We start from the raw sequence: 18,559 nt of genomic DNA, 5'->3' as shown, positions 1-18,559 counted from the left end.
GACCAAAGCAATGAAAGAATATGCATCATTTCAAGATTTCATATTGTCAGAGATAATGAGAGGATCCTAAAAGCTTCCGGAGAGAGAAACCCTGTCAATACAAAAGAATGAAAATGAGAATGGCACCAAATCTCACAAGAGCAACACCAAATGCTAAAACACAGTAGCGTGATGCTTCAAAATCTAAGGGAAAATATTTTTTCTACTTAAAATTCTGTTCTGAGCCAAAATAGCAATCAAGTGTAAAGATAAAATAGAGACAGTTTTGACATAAAAGGGCTTTTTAAGTGAACGTCTTATGCACTCTTTTGAAGGATATGCTTCAGCACACAAGAGAGTCAGTCAACAAAGAGAAATTCATGCATTCCAGGCTCCAATAATGTGGCTCAAACAAAGGAGAGTAAGAGTATCAAAGAAAGGTCCAGTATAATTGTATGCATCACTCTATCTTCCATTACAAGTAAGATGACCATACAACCTCTGGTGGGACAGTACCAGTTCACACAAGTTGGTCATAAAACCTCCTTTAACTCTCAAAAATGTCCAGGTTTGACAACAAATTATGTGGTCATTTTAATTATAAGCCATTGTTTCAAACAGCTTAGCTAAATTATTCTATGATAACAAATGACCCTGAAATCTGAGTAGTTGACAAGAAGATGAATAGGGTTACTTCCCACTCATGTTCACCACGGGTGTCTCTTCTCTTTATCTTCATTACAAGGTCAAGATTGAAATAAAAGACACCAGTTGAGATATGCCAACTTTGTAGCAGAAGGAAAAGAATGATGGCAGAACCACATTATGGCTCTTAAAGCCTCTGCTCAGGTGGCACATATCACTTCCATTCACATCTTATTGGGCAAAGCAAGTTACATGGCCAAATCGTATCACTGAGTTTAGAATGAAAAACCACCCATAGTGTGGGTCCCAGTAAAGACAGAATCTGTTGGGATTGGTTTAAAAAATAATTTACTTTACCACAGGTATTTAGAATTATTTAGTTTTAAAACTCTGTATATGTTTCACTTTAATCAAAATTAAAATTCATTTTAAAGTACCAATTCATGAAAAGCCTTGATTCTTGGCTAGGGAGAAGTCACTTGGATGGCCATGCATCAAATCCTGGCATTATTCTTCAATATAGATCTAATGTTGTTTCGTGGAAGTTATAAGTAGTAGCAGGGCTCTCCAAGTGAACAGTGTAGGTCACTAGGTAAGACTCTACACATCAATGACTTACCACATCACAGATATAATCTTTCATCACAGCCATGCAGTGACAAATTGACCTAAATCTGCTCATTCATTCATTCCTTCATTCAACACACATGTACTGAACACTGGAAATCCAAATTCAAGTAAGATTATATAACTGCCTACAAGGAACCCTAAATCTTGTTGGAGAAAAAGATGTGAAAATACCAATAAGACATAACTATCATGTTTTTACAAAATATTTTGTGAGCACTGTTGGGTTGACTTTATTCACTCGTCTGTATCTATCTCCTTCCTGCTGTGGCCTAGTTGAGGTGCTTAGAAACAGCTGTTAATTTTTAAACTATATGGCACTTCTATTAAGTGGCTAAATATTCTAAATATTCTATAGTGACACACTGTTTCTTAACTTTCATCTTAAGTAATCATCTAATGCTCTCTAACCAGAGCATCTTTCTCTGATAGCAGTTGCCAATAGCATGAAGGAATACAGAAGCACCACTGTAGGAGAAGCCATTTCCCAAAGAAAATCTGATTCCAATTAGGTCCATTTACATAAAAATCCTGATTAAGGGAACCTAAATTTCACAATTGTAAAACCTCAAATTACCAGCTAATGTGTAAACTTTCAATGGTAAGCAAAAACCAAACCAAACCAAAACCAATAACAACAAAGTAGAATGAAAGTGTAGAGCGTGTTAAATGAAGGCAGGTGAACCAGTTAAGACCCAGAGCAGGGAAATGTCAGGCTCCCGTTGATGGTACTTCCTTAAAGACCCCTCCTCACCGACCCATGTGCTGGTTCATGAGTAATGGTTGAGTTTCTTCTATGGGTTGCACATTTCTCACTCTGCAATACACCTCTTCCATCCTTCCCTTAACTTCTCATTTCATGAGATCAGCCAAGCCTGGTGTTCCTAAAAGTCAAGGCAGATCTCGGGTGCCTCCTCCATAATCTGCAGGAGAATGTATTTCCTTCCATTTTCCCAAAGCTAACATCACTTAGGAGTAGAGAAAGATGAAAAAATGTAGGCAAAACCTTCTGAGAGCCGTGCTTTATTACCCACTGGGAATAGTTCTCAGTGCTTGTAATGCAACATCGCACTTTATCTTCTCATGAGACCAGCGGGAAAGTTTTAAATCTCCATCTTACCAATGAAAAAAATTATGTCCCAGAGTTCCTAGTACTTTGCCCAAAGTCACACTATTAGTAGCTGGTGGAGCTAGGAATTGAACCCCTGTGAACTTCATGACCCAATGCCCTTAATTTTGTACTATGCTGCAAATATGGAAGAGAATGTAGTAATAGAAATCTCAAAGTAGCAAATACCTTGAATATGCACCAATTCAATAGTCAATTTACAGATAGATCCAAGGAACTACCTAGAAATTCTTATGCTATTTTACTGGAACATCGACCTTTCCTTTCAAACCACCCCAGCTGGAACAACAAATGGCTTGAACTTAGTAAGAGCTTAACAGTAGCTGGGTGAATTTACTCAACAGTCTCAACAAGAACCCATACAAAATATCTTAAAAGCTAAATGTTTACATGGCTACTTCATAGAACTAGTACAGCAGCTTGTTTTACAGTCAACAATTTGCTCCTTCTCTGGAAAAAAAAATCTTATCAGACAGATCTCATATGCATACTCACACCAAGTTAATAACGGCATGAATTTTAAGAGTAATGAAAGAGAATAGTGTTACCTTTTCATTGATAAATAAAGTGTTTAGTTTTAAAAAAAATATCATGTCTGTTCAAGTTGTAATTTGAGCAACATATGCCGGCAAAAAATTAAAACAAAAATTGTTTTAATTGATTAGTAACCATAATTTTTGTAGAATCAAGTTTTTATTTACAGTTTTAATCTATTACCAGTAAGGAAGAAAACATATAACAACACACTTATAACATTTAAAATTTATTTTTAAGCAGAGATAGTCAAGAGATTTGTATTTCAGATGCTACATATACTCCAAATATCTAAGCCCACTTGTATTTATTCTTTAAAAGAAAAAAAAGGGAAAAAAAGGTCAATTTCTAATTTCACAGAACATTAGTGTGTACTTTGAAAGTATTGATTTTGCCTCTGACAGAGTTATTTCATTCCATTAGAAAATTATGGTTTAGAGGTTATTAGAAACATAGCAGAATATTACATGTGCATGACGGCAATTTATTACTGAGTTTTCTCAATTTTATTCCCTGAAGATTTCCACTTCTGTTTACACAGACTGCCAGACATGCCATACTACAAAAAAATAATGATAAGAAATTTAAATCTGTCAATTGGATTAGAAGAATTTTCAATTTTCAGAATTATTATTGAGACCATTGGTATATTTCAAGTTATATTATTTACGTATCCTAGGAATGAAAATAAGTATAACTGAGCAGTTTCAGTTATGTTCACTAATCTACTCACAGAATTATTCAAACCAGATTATACAAAGCAAAATTCTTCAAAGTTTACCTTTATTAGCAAGTACTAGTATCTCTAGTTTGTATTTATTTCCCAAATTCACTAATGATAGAAATTATTTTATGTTTAGAGGTTGTATTACCCTATTCCAAACACATTGCATGGCATTTTTTGGAATAGGCAAAGTGGAATAATGAAAAGGAAATCTTAGAAAACTCAATTCTCAGTCTGTCTAATCTGAAAAAAGAAAAGGCAGGGGGAAGCTAAGGACATCATACAGGATAATTCATGCAGAAACACTTTTTAAACTATGTAACGGTATGCAAACTAAAGATATTATTTATTCAGAAATATTGACATAATTTTTAACTGTTCAGCATCAAAAAAGATAAAACATACTCTGGGAACTATAAAACACTGATGAAAAAAGTTGAAGATGACACAAACAAATGGAACGATATTCCATGCTCATGGATTGAAAGAACAAATATTGCTAAAATGCCCATGCTACTCAAAGCAATCTTACAGTGTTAATGCAATCTTTATCAATTTTTCACAGAACTAGAACAAAAAAAATCCTAAAATTTGTATGGAACCACAAAAGACCCTGAATGGCAAAAGCAATCTTGAAAAAGAAGAACAAAAACTGGAGGTATTGCAATCCCAGATATCAAGATACTTTACAAATCTGTAGTAATCAAAATAGTATGGTATTGGCACAAAAAGAGGCACATGGATCAATGGAACAGAATAGAGTCCAGAAATAAACTCACAGTCATATGGTCAATTAATCTTTGAAAAAGGAGGAAAGGATATCCAATGGGGAAAAGACAGTCTCTTCAACAAATGGTGGGAAAACTGTACAGCTACATGGGAAAAAATGAAACTGGACCACATTCTCACACCATAAACAAAAATAAACTCAAAATGGATTAAAAATTTAAACGTGCAACCTGAAACCATAAAAACCCTAAAAGAGAGCATAGGCAGTAATTTTTCTGACATTGGCTGTAGCAACATTTTTCCAGATATGTCTCCTCACGCAAGGGGTACAAAACTAAAAATAAACTATTAGGACTACATGAAAATAAAAAGCTTCTGCACAGTGAAGGAAACAATCAACAAAACTAAAAGGCAGCCTACTGAATGGGAGAAGACATTTGCAAATACCATATTTGATAAAGGGTTAGTACCCAAAATATATAAAGAACTTAAACAACTCAACACTAAAAGAAAGCAAATAATCTAATTTCTAAAAACCCAGACATTGAAGCTGCTTTTGGCTCAGGTCATAATCCCAGGGTCCTGGGATGGAGTCCTCCATGGGGCTCCTTGCTCAGTGGGGAGCCTACTTCTCCCTCTGCCTGCCACTCCCCCTGCTGGTGCACGTGCTCTCTCTCTCTCCCCCTGTCTGGCAAATAAATAAATAAAATATTAAAAAAACAACACCCAGACATTTCTCCAAAGACATCCAGATGGCCAACAGACACATGAATAGATGTTCAACATCACTCACCATCAGGGAAATGCAAATCAAAACTACAACGCACTATCCCCTCACATCTGTCAGAATGGCTAAATTCAAAAACACAAGAAACAAGTGTTGGCAAAGATGTGGAGAAAAAGAAATCTTCATGCACTGTTGGTGGGAATGTAATCTGAGGTAGCCACTGTGGAAAATGGTATGGAGGTTTCTCAAAAAACTAAAAATAGAATTACCATATAATTCAGTAATTTCACTATTGGGTATTTACCCAGAGAAAACAAAAACACTAATTTGAAAAGATAGATGGACCCTTATGTTTACTGCAGCATTATTTACAATAGCCAAATTATTGAAACAACGCAAGTGCCCCTCAATAGATGACTGGATAAAGAAGATGTGAGATACACACACACACACACACACACACACACACACACACACACACACACAGTGGAATATTGGTCATCCATTAAAAAAACGAATGAAATCTTGCCATTTGCAACAACATGGATGGATGTAGAGGTTAAAATGCTAAGTGAAATAAGTCACTCAGAGAAAGAGAAATACCATATGATTTCACTCATATGTGTAATTTAAGAAACAAAACAAACAATCAAATTTTTAAAAGAGACAGACAAACACACCAACTCTTAACTACAGAGAACAAACTAATGGTCACCAGAGGGGAGGTGGGTGGGAGATGGATGAAATAGGTGAAAGAATTAAAGAGCACACTTATCATGATGAGCCTGAAAAATGCATAGAATTGTCGAATCACTACAATGTGCATCTGAAACTAATATAATACTGTATGTTAATTATACTGGAATTAAATTTTTTTGAAAAAAGACAAAACATAATTCCTCAAAATTTTGGAACTGAACAGACTCTAGATATTTTAGTCCTTCTAAAAGGTAAGATGGGCTGTATAACTTCAGAACTGAAGCTGAATTTCTATTTCACTCACTTTTTACTTGGCATACTCATTTTTACAACATTTCTATATTATTTCTATATTGGCTCTTTTAAATACACATATTCTTCTCTGAACATGTCAGCCAGTTCCTTACTGATTTGAGGATTTTTGTAAAAGGACAACAAGAAAACATTGAAGGATTTTTAATGGAGAAATGGCATGACTCAATTTATGTTTTTAAAAGGTCTTTCCACTGCATGGAGAATGGATTAGAAGTAGGCAATGGCAGACACCAGGAGGCAGGCAGTGCTGAAATGACAGCGAGGGTTAGGGTAGGGCTCTACAGATGGAGAGAAGCAGACAGATTTAAGATATATTTGAACGTACAGCCCACAAGACTCAGTGATAAATCTGATATGTGGTATATAAGAAAGAATAACTCTTGATGCTAGCTTTTTCTCAATTGGGATTTTGTTTTGAGTCATTTTCCCCTCTATGTATGAAGAACTTGGATCTTCATTGTATTAATTCAGAGCATACTTTACTTGTCAATTTACCCCACACTTCACCAGTCTGTCAGTACAATTGATTTAGCATCATCAGTACGACTGTGCCCTTGTTGTCCCACCTCTGGGTGGATTATCACCCATTCCACAAAAGAATTACAGCTGGCCCTTGAACAACATGGGTCTGAACTGCACTGGTCCACTTATATGTAGATTTTTTCAATAAACACAGTACAGTACTAGAAATGTATTTTCTCTTCTTTATGATTTTCTTAATAACATTTTCTTTAGGTACTTAAAGAATATAATATATAATACATGTAATATACAAAATATGTATTAATCTACCGTTTATGTTAGATTAAGGCTCTGGTCAGCAGTAGGCTATCAGTAGTTAAGTTTGGGGAGAGTCAAAAGTTATACTTGGATTTTCAACTGTGTGGGGGGCAGTGCCCCAACCCTTCAAAGGTCAGCTGTGTGTGTAAGTCAAACTACCATGCTGTGTGCCTTAAACTTATATGGTGATGTGTATCAATTACTTCTTAATAAAACTGGAGGCAAAAATAATTCTCTCCATTCAACAAAAGGACAAATAGTCAAATTTTAAAATGGGGAAAGAAGTTTGAATATACCCTCTTTCTCCAAAGAAGATGTATGGCTAGCCAATAAGTCCATGCAAAGATACTCAACATCATTAGTTATTAGGGAAATGCAAGTCAAAACCACAATGAGGGATCAGTTCACACAGTTAGGGTGACTATTATCAAAAAGATATGCAATAACAAGTGTTGGTGAGGATGTGCAAAAATTGAAACTCTCATACCTTGCTAGTGGGGATGTAAAATGATACCGCCACTACAGAAAACAGTTGGCAGCATCTCAAAATATTATACATGGAGTTACTATATAACCCAGCAATTCCTGCATATGAAACTTAGGAAAACTGATGTCAAAAAAAAAAAAATACATGAATAGAAGAAACAATCCAAATGTCCATCAACTGATGAAAGGATAAACAAAATGTGGTCTATCCACACAATGGAATACTATTTGGAAAAAAAAAACCCCAAAAAAACAAAACAAAAACAATGAAGTAGTGACTCACACATACAATAAGGATGAACCTTGAAAACACTGTGTTAATGAAGAAAGCCAGACACAAAAGGCCACATATTATATGATTCCATTTATATAAAAATGTCCAGAATAGGCAAGCCTCTAGAGATGAAAAGTAGATTAGTGGTAGCCAGGAACTGACAGAAAGTGTGAGGTGGGGGTAGGGAGTGACTGTTAATTGGTCTAAGATTTCTTTTTGGCATGATGAAATGTTCTAAAATTAGATTTTGGTGATAGTTATTAAATATATATATATATAATAAAAACATTAAAATGTATATACATTTTAAATGAGTGAACTTTAAGGTATGTAAATTATATATCAATAAAAAGCATATTCACAGCAGGGCGCCTGGGTGGCTCAGTGGATTAACCTTCGATTCTTGATTTTGGTTTAGGTTGTGACCTCGGGGTAGTGAGACTGAGCCCCACATTAGGCTCCATACTCAGCAGGGAGTCTGCTTCTCTCCCTCTCTTTCCCTCTGCCTCTACCCTCATTTGCACTCTCTCTCTCAAAAATAAATAAATAAATCTTTTTTAAAAAAGCATATTCACAGCAACAGTGTTTATAACAACAGAAAATTGAAAATAATCCAAATATGATCAATACAACAAATAAACTTGAGTATGTACACTCTACAATGTCCACAGCAGTAGAAATGAATGAGCTATGTAAGAGTATAAATAGTAAAGAACCACAAAAACATCACTGAGCAGTAGAAGGAAGTTACAGAAGTACACAGAACAATCCCGTGTATGGAATTTAATGGTGGGGGAATAGGATAACTGGGTGATGGACATTAAGGAGGGCACATGATGTAGTGAGCACTGAGTATTATATGAGACTGATGAATCATGGACCTCTACCTCTGAAACCAATAATACATTTTCTGTTAATTAATTGAATTTAAATAAAATTTAAAAATAGGTAAAATTAATCAAAGTAACTCTTTTCTTACTTGATTATTCACTTAAAGGGAAAAAAATCAATGACAATTTGTCCATATTATAAAAACTTTAAATTTTTAAAGTTAAAGATCATTTTCCTGTGCAAAAAGGCTTCCTCTCTAAAAATAAACACTATCAACATCTTAACTTCATTCTGTACTTTATTTTATCAAATATTCTTATTCAACGAAAGTTGAGAAAAAAAAAATCTCTTAACACCAGAAATGTCAACGCAGGTGATGAATAAATACTAAACATTATGAAAACATCCACTAAACATCCCAAACAAAAGGGTCCATCCATATTCTATCCCACTGTGAGTGATGGCAGGTTAAAAGAGAACAACTGAGGACAAGAGCTTCTATTCTATGAAAGACTTCATAGAGTCTCATAAACTTCAAGATCTTCTGTTTCAAGTAGAAACAGGTTATGAAATCAAAAACCTTTAAAAGTAAATTGCCTTTCTTTTGAGGCCATTTCTCTTTTCACAATTCTCTACTCATATATTTACAGTCTGATTAAAGGAGAAATAAAACTACAGTACTCCTGCACTTACCAATTTTCTATGTGGCTTTTACAAGGTGATTTGGGTGGTATCATTTCTGAAAGAGAAGTGAGGGACAAGGTCAGTGGGTTTCTGGGTTCTACTAACAGGAGATTCTGATTCAATGAGTTTTAAGCATCTGAAGATTTTGAAAGGCATCACAGGTCATTCTAAGGAAACCACTGAATTAGAGATTTCAAGTCTCAGTGCTAGTTTTACACTATAAAATATGATAACCGTGTAAAGCAACCAGTTAGTTAGCAACTTCAGAATGGTACTGGGCGGGTCAAGTCATCAAATCACTGATCTTGGAATATAAACACAGTCTGCTCGAAGATAAGGAGAACAGCTGTTTTACCTAGTAAGAAAACCTGAAACCACATCCCACTAGGAAGGCCCAACAGGTGTTGAACACAAAATCAGTAACCAGAATGCATTCTTTAAGTAATGTACATTCTTCAAGGTACTTATTCCCTGGGAAAATGAGAAATTACATGATAAGGAGTTCTCACTCTCTAGGTATGTGGTAATATTTATCTTTTAGATCTGTTTAAATAATCTCGATGTTGTGATTGGGTCTCAGTTTTTACCCAAAGATTTTCATGCCTTTTTACAAAAATGGACACTAGGAATCAAGAGAAAATTATTAAGATCCAGATTTGGCGATTTCTCTAACTTGGCAGTGAAGTAGTAGCAGGGTATGTAAAAAACAGCTAGAACCAAAGCACAGATTTAACTCGCGTACCTTATCCATCTGTGGTTATTTAGATAAGAGTCATCTCCTACAGACTTCACAGAAATTTTAGAAGTAACCTGATTTTTTTTAAATGCTTGTCTCATAAGGTCCTCAAATTCCTTTCAAGGGTGGATTTTCTTGGGTTTTCTATGGATGATACTTTCCATGGATAACATTTCTATGGATGACACAATATATGCAGACATATATTGATGGAAAGCCAGAGGAATTATCCAAATAGTATGGAAAGAGGGCCAACCATAGTAGTCCAGGCCTGTGACAGAGCTGAACTTTTTTTGGTGTGAACAAGTTCCCATCCCCAGTACCACCAGGCCCCTCTCAAGCATGGCAGGCCTACTGGTCTAGTCCTGCTTCCACTAGGCTACACATCACAAAAAGGAGGTTTTCTCTCATCCCCTTATTTCTTCCTTGGACTGATTCATTGTTTCGTGTTTTTTTTTTAAAGATTTTATTTATTTATTTGACAGACAGAGAGAGAGCCAGCGAGAGAGGGAACACAAGCAGGGGGAGTGGGAGAGGAAGAAGCAGGCTCCCAGCGGAGGAGCCTGATGTGGGGCTCGATCCAGGACTCTGGGATCACGCCCTGAGCTGAAGGCAGACGCTTAACGACTGCACTACCCAAGTGCCCCTGATTCATTGTTTTAACTTCTCTAACCTTCTTTGGAAAAGAAGTTACATAAATAAGAACTTTCTTTTGGTTAGGAGATGTTGACTAAAACAAAGTTATTTTTGATTCCAAATATATTTTGAGAAGACAAATGCTAACAATTAGGACACTAACCATCAATATGCTTTTTGTTTTTTATTCTTTTAAGAAGAAGAAAAATAATATGAGAATAAGAAAACAACTTGATTAAAAAATGGCCAAAGAGGGGTTCCCAGGTGGTTCAGTCGGTTAAGTGTCCAACACTTGGTTTCAGCTCAGGTTGTGATCTCGGGGTCATGAGATCAAGTCCTGTGCTCAGTACGGAGTCCGCTTGAAATTCTCTCGCTCTCTGTGCCCCTGCCACCATTCTCTCTCATTCTCTCTCAAATAAATAAATAAATATTTTAAAAAACGGCCAAAGACCTTAACAGATACCTCACCAAAGAAGATATAAAATTGGCAAATAAGCATACAAAGAGATGCTCCACATTATATGTCATCAGGAAAATACAAATTAAAACAACGAGATACTACTACACACCATTAGAATGGCCAAAATCTGGAACACTGACAACACCACATGCTGGCAAGGATGCAGAGCAACAGGAACTTGCATTCATTGCTAGTGGGAAAGCAAAATGGTAGAAGACCACTTTGGAAGACAGTTTGGCAGTTTCTTACAAAACTAAATATGCTCTTACCATAAGATCTAGCAATTGTGCTCCTTGGTATTTATTCAAAGGAGCTGAAAACTTACGCCCATACAAAAACCTACACCTGGATATTTATTGCACTCTTATTCATAATTACCAAAAGTTGGAAGCAACCAAAATGTTTTTCAGTAGATAAATGGAAACTGTGGTACATTCACAGTGGAATATTATTCAGTACTAAAAAGAAAAGAGCTATCCAACCACAAAAAGACATGGAGGAATCTTAAATGCATATTGCTAAGTGAAAGAAGCCAATCTGAGAATGCTACATATGGTATGATTCCAATTACATGACATTGTAGAAAAGGCAAAACTATGGAGACAGTAAAAAGATCAGTGGTTATCAGGGGTTGGGGGACTGAATAGGCACAGCACAGAAGATTTTCTATAGCAGGGAAAATATTCTGTATGATATTATAATGATGGATATATGTCATAATACATTTACCGAAATCCATAGAATGTACAACATGAAGAGTGAACCCTAAGGTAAACTGTAGACTCAGGGTGATTATGATGTGTGAATGTAGGTTCATACTAGGTTAAATAAATAAATAAATAAATAAATAAATAAATAAATAAATAAATAAATAAACGGACCACTCTGGTGAGTGATGTTGATAAAGGGGGAGGCTTTTCATGTATGGGAGCAGGGAATATATGGGAAATCTCTCAATTTTACTGTAAGCCTAAAACTGCTCTAATATATTAAGTCTTTAATAAAAATGAATAATAATAATAATAGTAAGAGGCTGAATAATTTATCAGAATATCAATATGTGCTTTTATTCTCCTATCCATAGGTATTTTCCCCTCTCTCTCCCAAGGATATCTCTAAGCTTATGTGTTCCCTTGCCTTGCTCAAACTGTTTTGTGTCCACATATAAAACAGAAGCTATTCGTCAGCCGAAGATAATCCCCACTCCTGAGTTTTATATTCAAAAACTTAAACTCATGGCAGAAATTAATGTGTTATTCCAGAAAAAGAGAAGAGGGAGGTGAGGGCTTTAAGGTAGGGGAAGGAGGAGGTAGAGAGCTTCTCTTGTAGAGTTGAGGGAACAGCTCAACTCCACATAGTACCCATACACCATCTCCCCAAAAAGTGACTAGCCCTTTGATGAGTCTTAAAGATAACCTATGGAAGAGTGATGGAGATAGAATAATAAGAATCATGTTTATGGGCACCTTGGGGAAAAATCTTAGGCCCAATCTTGGCAGAGATGTGACAATGATGCTATGTGGCTTAGGAAATGAGCGTTCAGGACTAAAGACTGAGGAAGAGAATGTTTTGGTCTGTGGAGGACCCTTAAAACTTTTGGGCGATCAGGATGGCAGGGAAAGAGTGATGACTGAGACTGAATTTCTTGGCAGTCCACCAGGATAAGAGCTTGGAGAAAATCTGGCCTGGAAAAATAAAGAAGACACAACAATTTCTTATTGCCCCTTGTTACAGAATACTAAATTTTTTACAATAACAATATTTGGTAGAAAAATTCCCTATATGTACACCTTACTTTTTCAGCCCAAGTTTAGATGATCAGAAAGAACTCTCTCAGATAACCACTTACCCATGGTTTCAACTTAAGAAAGGTCATATATAGAACCATCAAGATATTTGACACAGTGGCCACAGCAGAAGATGCCTTGCGTATACAATGAAGAGAATGAAGTATAACAAATTGCTCTAGTTGACACATAAAACCCAATCACTTCTTCTTACTTATAGTGGAACAAAACCAAAAAGGAGTAAAATATAAAGATGTCAGACCTCCACTTCTGAAAGCATCTGGTGAATAGTACCAAATAAAGAGAAAACGTACACTTACTAAACAAAGAAAAGAGTCACCCTAAATGAATTTAGTTAACCCACAATGCAACTATAATTCCAGTATTTTTTCCTCCTCCTTTTGAATATAGAACTTAAGAAGACTCCTGGGATAATCTCACTGAAATATAGTGTTGGGAGTAAAGTAGGTTAAAGTGTTTTAAGAGTGTTCAAGTGTTTCACAGATTTACTTTTATGTACTTGTTTTTAAAGATTTATTTGTTTATTTGAGAGAGAGAGAGAGCAGGGGGAGAGGCAGAGGGAGAGAGAGAATCTCAAGCAGACTCCCTGCTGAGTGTGGAACCCAACTTGGAGTTTGATCTCACAACCCTGAGATCATGACCTGAGCCAAAATCAAGAGTTGGAAGCTTAACTGACTAAGCCACCCAGGTGCCCTTAAAAAGAAAGCTCTTTCTCTCATTCTTTTGCATCTTATTCACTTCCTGTTTTTACTTAAAATTTTTCAGTTGAGTAAGCCTTAAAAATCTAAATACAAAGCTTTGAAAATATTTTCCCTTTTATACAGGAAGCCATCTTCACCCCAGGTGGGCTGTCCAAACCCACCCCACAGGGAGTGAAGAAATTCTCCCACGATTTTACCCCGAATTGCTCCTTCACTGAAAGAAGAGTACATGTGGATTTAAAATATTTGAAGTTCCCACAAAAGGAAGCCTATGTGTCTGTGATGAATTACTACTCACATAGAACCTCTCTGACTTCCACAGAAACACGTGCCTGGCCTCGTCACAAAGTCCAACGTCACAGAGCCTTTCTCATGACTTGATAGCAAGGACCATATATGGGTAAAATTGCAGCACACTTTTATGAATTAGACTAATAAGTAATCATGGACTGTCCCTGGAAAGAAAACAAAGGAGCATTCCAAACTCCATGCAGAAGACCCTAGGCTTCACAGGAACTGTCAAGTTACATATTAGGAAGACATAAAATTTCCTAAATCTCAGGATTGAATTTGTTTTTACATCTTTGGATACTAATTAGTCTCTGAAAGCCTAATGAGGTAGACTCCTTTGGCAGGACAATTGCAGACATCAAAAGAAAGAATGTAAAAAGTATTCATTGCCAAGGTCACAGAGGTGGCTGCCTGTGTTCTCCTCTAGGATTTTGGTGGATTCCTGTCTCACATACAGGTCTTTCAGCCATTTGGAGTCTATTTGTGTGTATGGTGTAAGGAAATTGTCCAGTTTCATTCTTCTGCATGTGGGTGTCCAATTTTTCCAACACCACTTGTTGAAGAGACTGTCTTTTTTCCATTGGATATTCTTTCCTGCTTTGTCAAAGGTTAGTTGACCATAGAGCTGAGGGTCCATTTCTGGGTCCTCTATTCTGTTCCATTGATCAATGTGTCTGTTTTTATGCCAGTACCGTACTGTCTTGATGATCACAGCTTTATAATATAGCTTGAAGTCAAGATTTGTGATGCCACCAGCTTTGATTTTCTTTTTCAACCTTCCTTTGCCCATTCAGGGTCTTTTCTGGTTCCATACAAATTTTAGGATTGTTTGTTTCAACTCTGTGAAAAAAGTTGATGGTATTTTGATAGAGATTGCATTGAATGTATAGATTGCTCTAGATAGCATAGACATTTTAACAATATTTGTCCTTCCAATCCATGAGCATGGAATGTTTTTCCATTTCTTTGTTTCTTCCTCAATTTCTTTCCAAGTTTTCTGAGTACAGCTCTTTTGCCTCAGGTTTATTCCTAGGTATCTTATGGTTTTTGTCACCAAGTAAATACAAATCAAAACCACAATGAAATACCACCTCACACCGGTCAGAATGGCTAAAATTAACAAGTCAGGAAATGACAGATGTTGGCGAGGATGCGGAAAAAAGGGGAACCCTCTTACACTCTTGGTAGGAATGCAAGCTGGAAGACAATGTGGAGGTTTCCCCAAAAGTTGAAAATAGAGCTACCCTATGACCCAGCAATTGCACTACTAGGGATTTACCCCAAAGATACAAATGTAGTGATCCAAAGGGGCACCCACACCCCAATATTTATAGCAGCAATGTCCACAACAGCCAAACTATGGATAGAGCCCAAATGTCCATCTAGAGATGAATGGGAAAAGAAGACGTGGTATATATATATATATATATATATATATACACACACACACAATGGAATACAATCCAGCCATCAAAAAAAAAAAAAAATGAAATCTTGCCATTTGCAATAGCATGGATGGAACTAGAGGGTATTATGTTAAATGAAATAAGTTAATCAGAGAAAGACAATTATCATATGATCTCACTCATATGTGGAATTTAAGAAACAAAACCAAGGATCATAGGGGAAGGGAGGGAAAAATAAACCAAGATGAAATCAGAGAGGGAGAAAAACTGTAAGAGACTCCTAAGCATAGGAAACAAACTGAGGGTTGCTGGAGGGGACGGAGATGGGGGTGTGGGGTAACTGGGTGATGGACATTAAGGAGGGCACATGATATAATGAACACTGGGTGTTATATAAGACTGATGAATCACTGAATTTTACCTCTGAAACTAATAATACACTATATGTTAATTGATTGAATTTAAATTGCAAAAACAGTATTCATAGCTTTAAATGGCAGGGTTGTCCTAGAAATTGTATTGCACAAAAAGCAGTGGAGACTGGAACACAAACTGAACTAGTACTCAAAAGGCATGTCTTAGTAAGAACATAACTAAGACCCTCTTCTCTGATTTTCCATCTGTAGAATGGGCATAACTCCAAAGCTACCTATTTCACAAGCACATACTACAATAGATACATAGATACATGGATATATGTAAGGCTTTGTTCTTATTGATTAACACTGAAGGCTCAGGTCCACTCTTTAGCCATTTAGTGATCTGTTTAGCTCACAAACAGGTTATTTCTTGAGTTATTGAAATATGGATCATTCAAGGGATTCAAGTCCTATCCTTGCTTAAAGGTATTAAATGGCTCTCCTTACATACATTTAACTAAACCAGAATCATAAGATCAACAAATTGCCTTTCATCTTCAACTACAATTAAATAACCTTTAGTTAGGATGCATTCATCTTTTAAGAAGTGCTGTGTGTGTGTGTGTGTGTGTGTGTGTGTGTGTGTATTTCCTAGCTCAGCCTCTAGGAGGACCTAGATTCAATGACACACCAGTAGCAATGAGCATTTCTGGTACCCAGATCTTGATTTCTAAATACTATTCTCCACGCAAGAGAGCAGGACTCTTGGGATAAATAGTTGATTCAAGGGCTAGAGTAAGCAAAGTTCAAGATGAACTTAGAACATCTTATTGTTTCAGAAAGTAAGAAGTGGTAAAAACACGATCAAAATTGGGACAGTGTGAACATTAAAATATATACTATCATCACCAGTTTATAATCCATTAGAAGAAATAAGACTCTATGATTCCATGTTAAAAGAAGGAAATAAAAGAAGGAAGAGAGGGAGGAAGGGAGGAACGGAGGAAAGAGAAACCTTTTTGACATTTGAATGCCAACTAAATGACAATAGAAAAGATAATGGACTTAGAAAAATCCCTATTTTGGGGGGCGCCTGGGTGGCACAGCGGTTAAGCGCCTGCCTTCAGCTCAGGGCGTGATCCCAGCGTTATGGGATCGAGCCCCACATCAGGCTCCTCCGCTATGAGCCTGCTTCTTCCTCTCCCACTCCTCCTGCTTGTGTTCCCTCTCTCGCTGGCTGTCTCTATCTCTGTCGAATAAATAAATAAATAAATAAATAAAGAAAAAAAAAGAAAAATCCCTATTTTTTAAACATAATAGTAACAATTGATGGATGTATTTCTGAGAGAGTTATGAGAAGCCTGCTCTCTTCCACTCTCCTTGGATTTGGATTAGGAAGCATGTAATCCTGGGCGTAGTTGGCAGTCATAATATAACATTTTATAGTGTCTCAACATCCTTTTCAGTTCTCAACATTAAGATAAAGAGAAAAATGATGAATCACAAAGACAGAATGGGAAAACAGTGGGGAAATGGTCCTTGATGCCATTTCTGAGTTGGTGAATCAAACCAACCTTAACTCAAGACTTCCAGTTTCATAAATCATTATATCTCCCGTATTTCTTCCCTCAGTTTTCTTACCTGCAAGCAAAGCATACTTATTGATACAGACTTGTGATCGCAAAGTTTAAGCTTGCCTTTTTACGAGTTTGGTTTCTATGACACTGTTCAAAAGACTCACTCTAGGATCTAGTCATTATTGCTACACAGACATTAGACTTTTCAGGGTCTCAGTCTCATTATTTGTTAGATGATTTTGAATATAATAAATAGCTATAAGTCAATGGATATACAAAATGCAAATATTGAAAACCCTATTAGTCTCTGAGTTGAGAAGACCTGATTAACAACAGCAACAGTGATTGTGTAAAAACAGGATTCTAAGTAGTGTCCCTAAATCCCAGTAGACAGTCTACAGTATAGCCAAAAGTTTTCTTTCACTCCTTTTTACCACTCAAAATTTTCCCACAGAAATACATGCCAGCGGCACCTGGGTGGTTCAGTCAGTTAAGGGTCCCATTCTTGATCTCAGCTCAGGTCTTGATCTCAAGGTCATAAGTTCAAGCCCTACATTGGGTTCCACACTGAGCATGAAGCCTACTTAAAAAAAAGAAAAAGAAAAAGAAATACATACCAAACTATATTTAAACATGGATTTGAAACTGAAGGGTCATTCTGGGGGTGGGGGTATGCGTTGTTTTACTGTGGAAGAGAAATACGGAAGTATACAATGACATTGTAGTTTTGTACAACAGTTATAACCTACTCTGACATGACCTCCACAATTTCACCTCCCATATTTTTCCTTCTTTTGTCCTACTTCTTATCTCCTATCCTATTCTCCTTTCTAGTATTTCTTCTCTCCTAAATCTATGAATGCTCTTCGGGTAATTCAACAGTTCTCATAATTCTCCTTGGAATTTTGATCCTTGGAGCACATATATTCTTGCAGTGCCAATTAATAAATATGTCTTCATAACAAAAACACTTTCTTGGCTTAATAATATGAGAGGCAATAGAATATGAGAATAACCTAACTGGAAATTAGGCATCATTAAAGAACGGAAGGACAAATAAACCATGAAAAGTATTTATATGTCCCGTTTAAAATCCTGGCTCAAATAACCTATTGCTGAAATAAAGAAAAATTAATTAATTTTATAAATTCAGCTAATAGGACATATTTCACCAAAAAGAATGAAAAGAAGATAGCAAGTTGGCCTTTACATTTTAAAAACACATTTTTCTTTCAAAACCAAATAAGGGAACACTCTTACTCACATTTTTGACTAGCTTATTTTGTTAAAACAAATATAGTTAGGCCATGCTTTGAAAAATTTTAAGTGTTGGGGCACCTGGGTGGCTTAGTTGTTAAGTGTCTGACTTTGGCTCAGGTCACAATCTCAGGGTCCTGGGATGGACCTAGTGATGGGGGGGGG

General features: G+C 36.2%; 1 long non-coding RNA gene across 1 annotated transcript in view; it reads right to left on the bottom strand.

Annotated features, from left to right (window-relative positions):
• Positions 1-9,171: 9,171 nt before the first annotated feature.
• Positions 9,172-18,559, bottom strand: part of LOC103675792 — a 60,499-nt gene continuing 51,111 nt past the window's right edge. The window contains exon 3 of the long non-coding RNA XR_005832376.1: positions 9,172-9,218. This is a non-coding gene — a long non-coding RNA (uncharacterized LOC103675792). The remainder of the gene's footprint in view (positions 9,219-18,559) is intronic.

Source organism: Ursus maritimus, unplaced genomic scaffold, assembly GCF_017311325.1.
Source record: "Ursus maritimus isolate PB19 unplaced genomic scaffold, ASM1731132v1 scaffold_5, whole genome shotgun sequence".
Lineage (NCBI taxonomy): Eukaryota > Metazoa > Chordata > Mammalia > Carnivora > Ursidae > Ursus > Ursus maritimus.
Note: the sequence above shows the minus strand (reverse complement) of the source record. Positions and strands in the feature narration are given on the sequence as shown.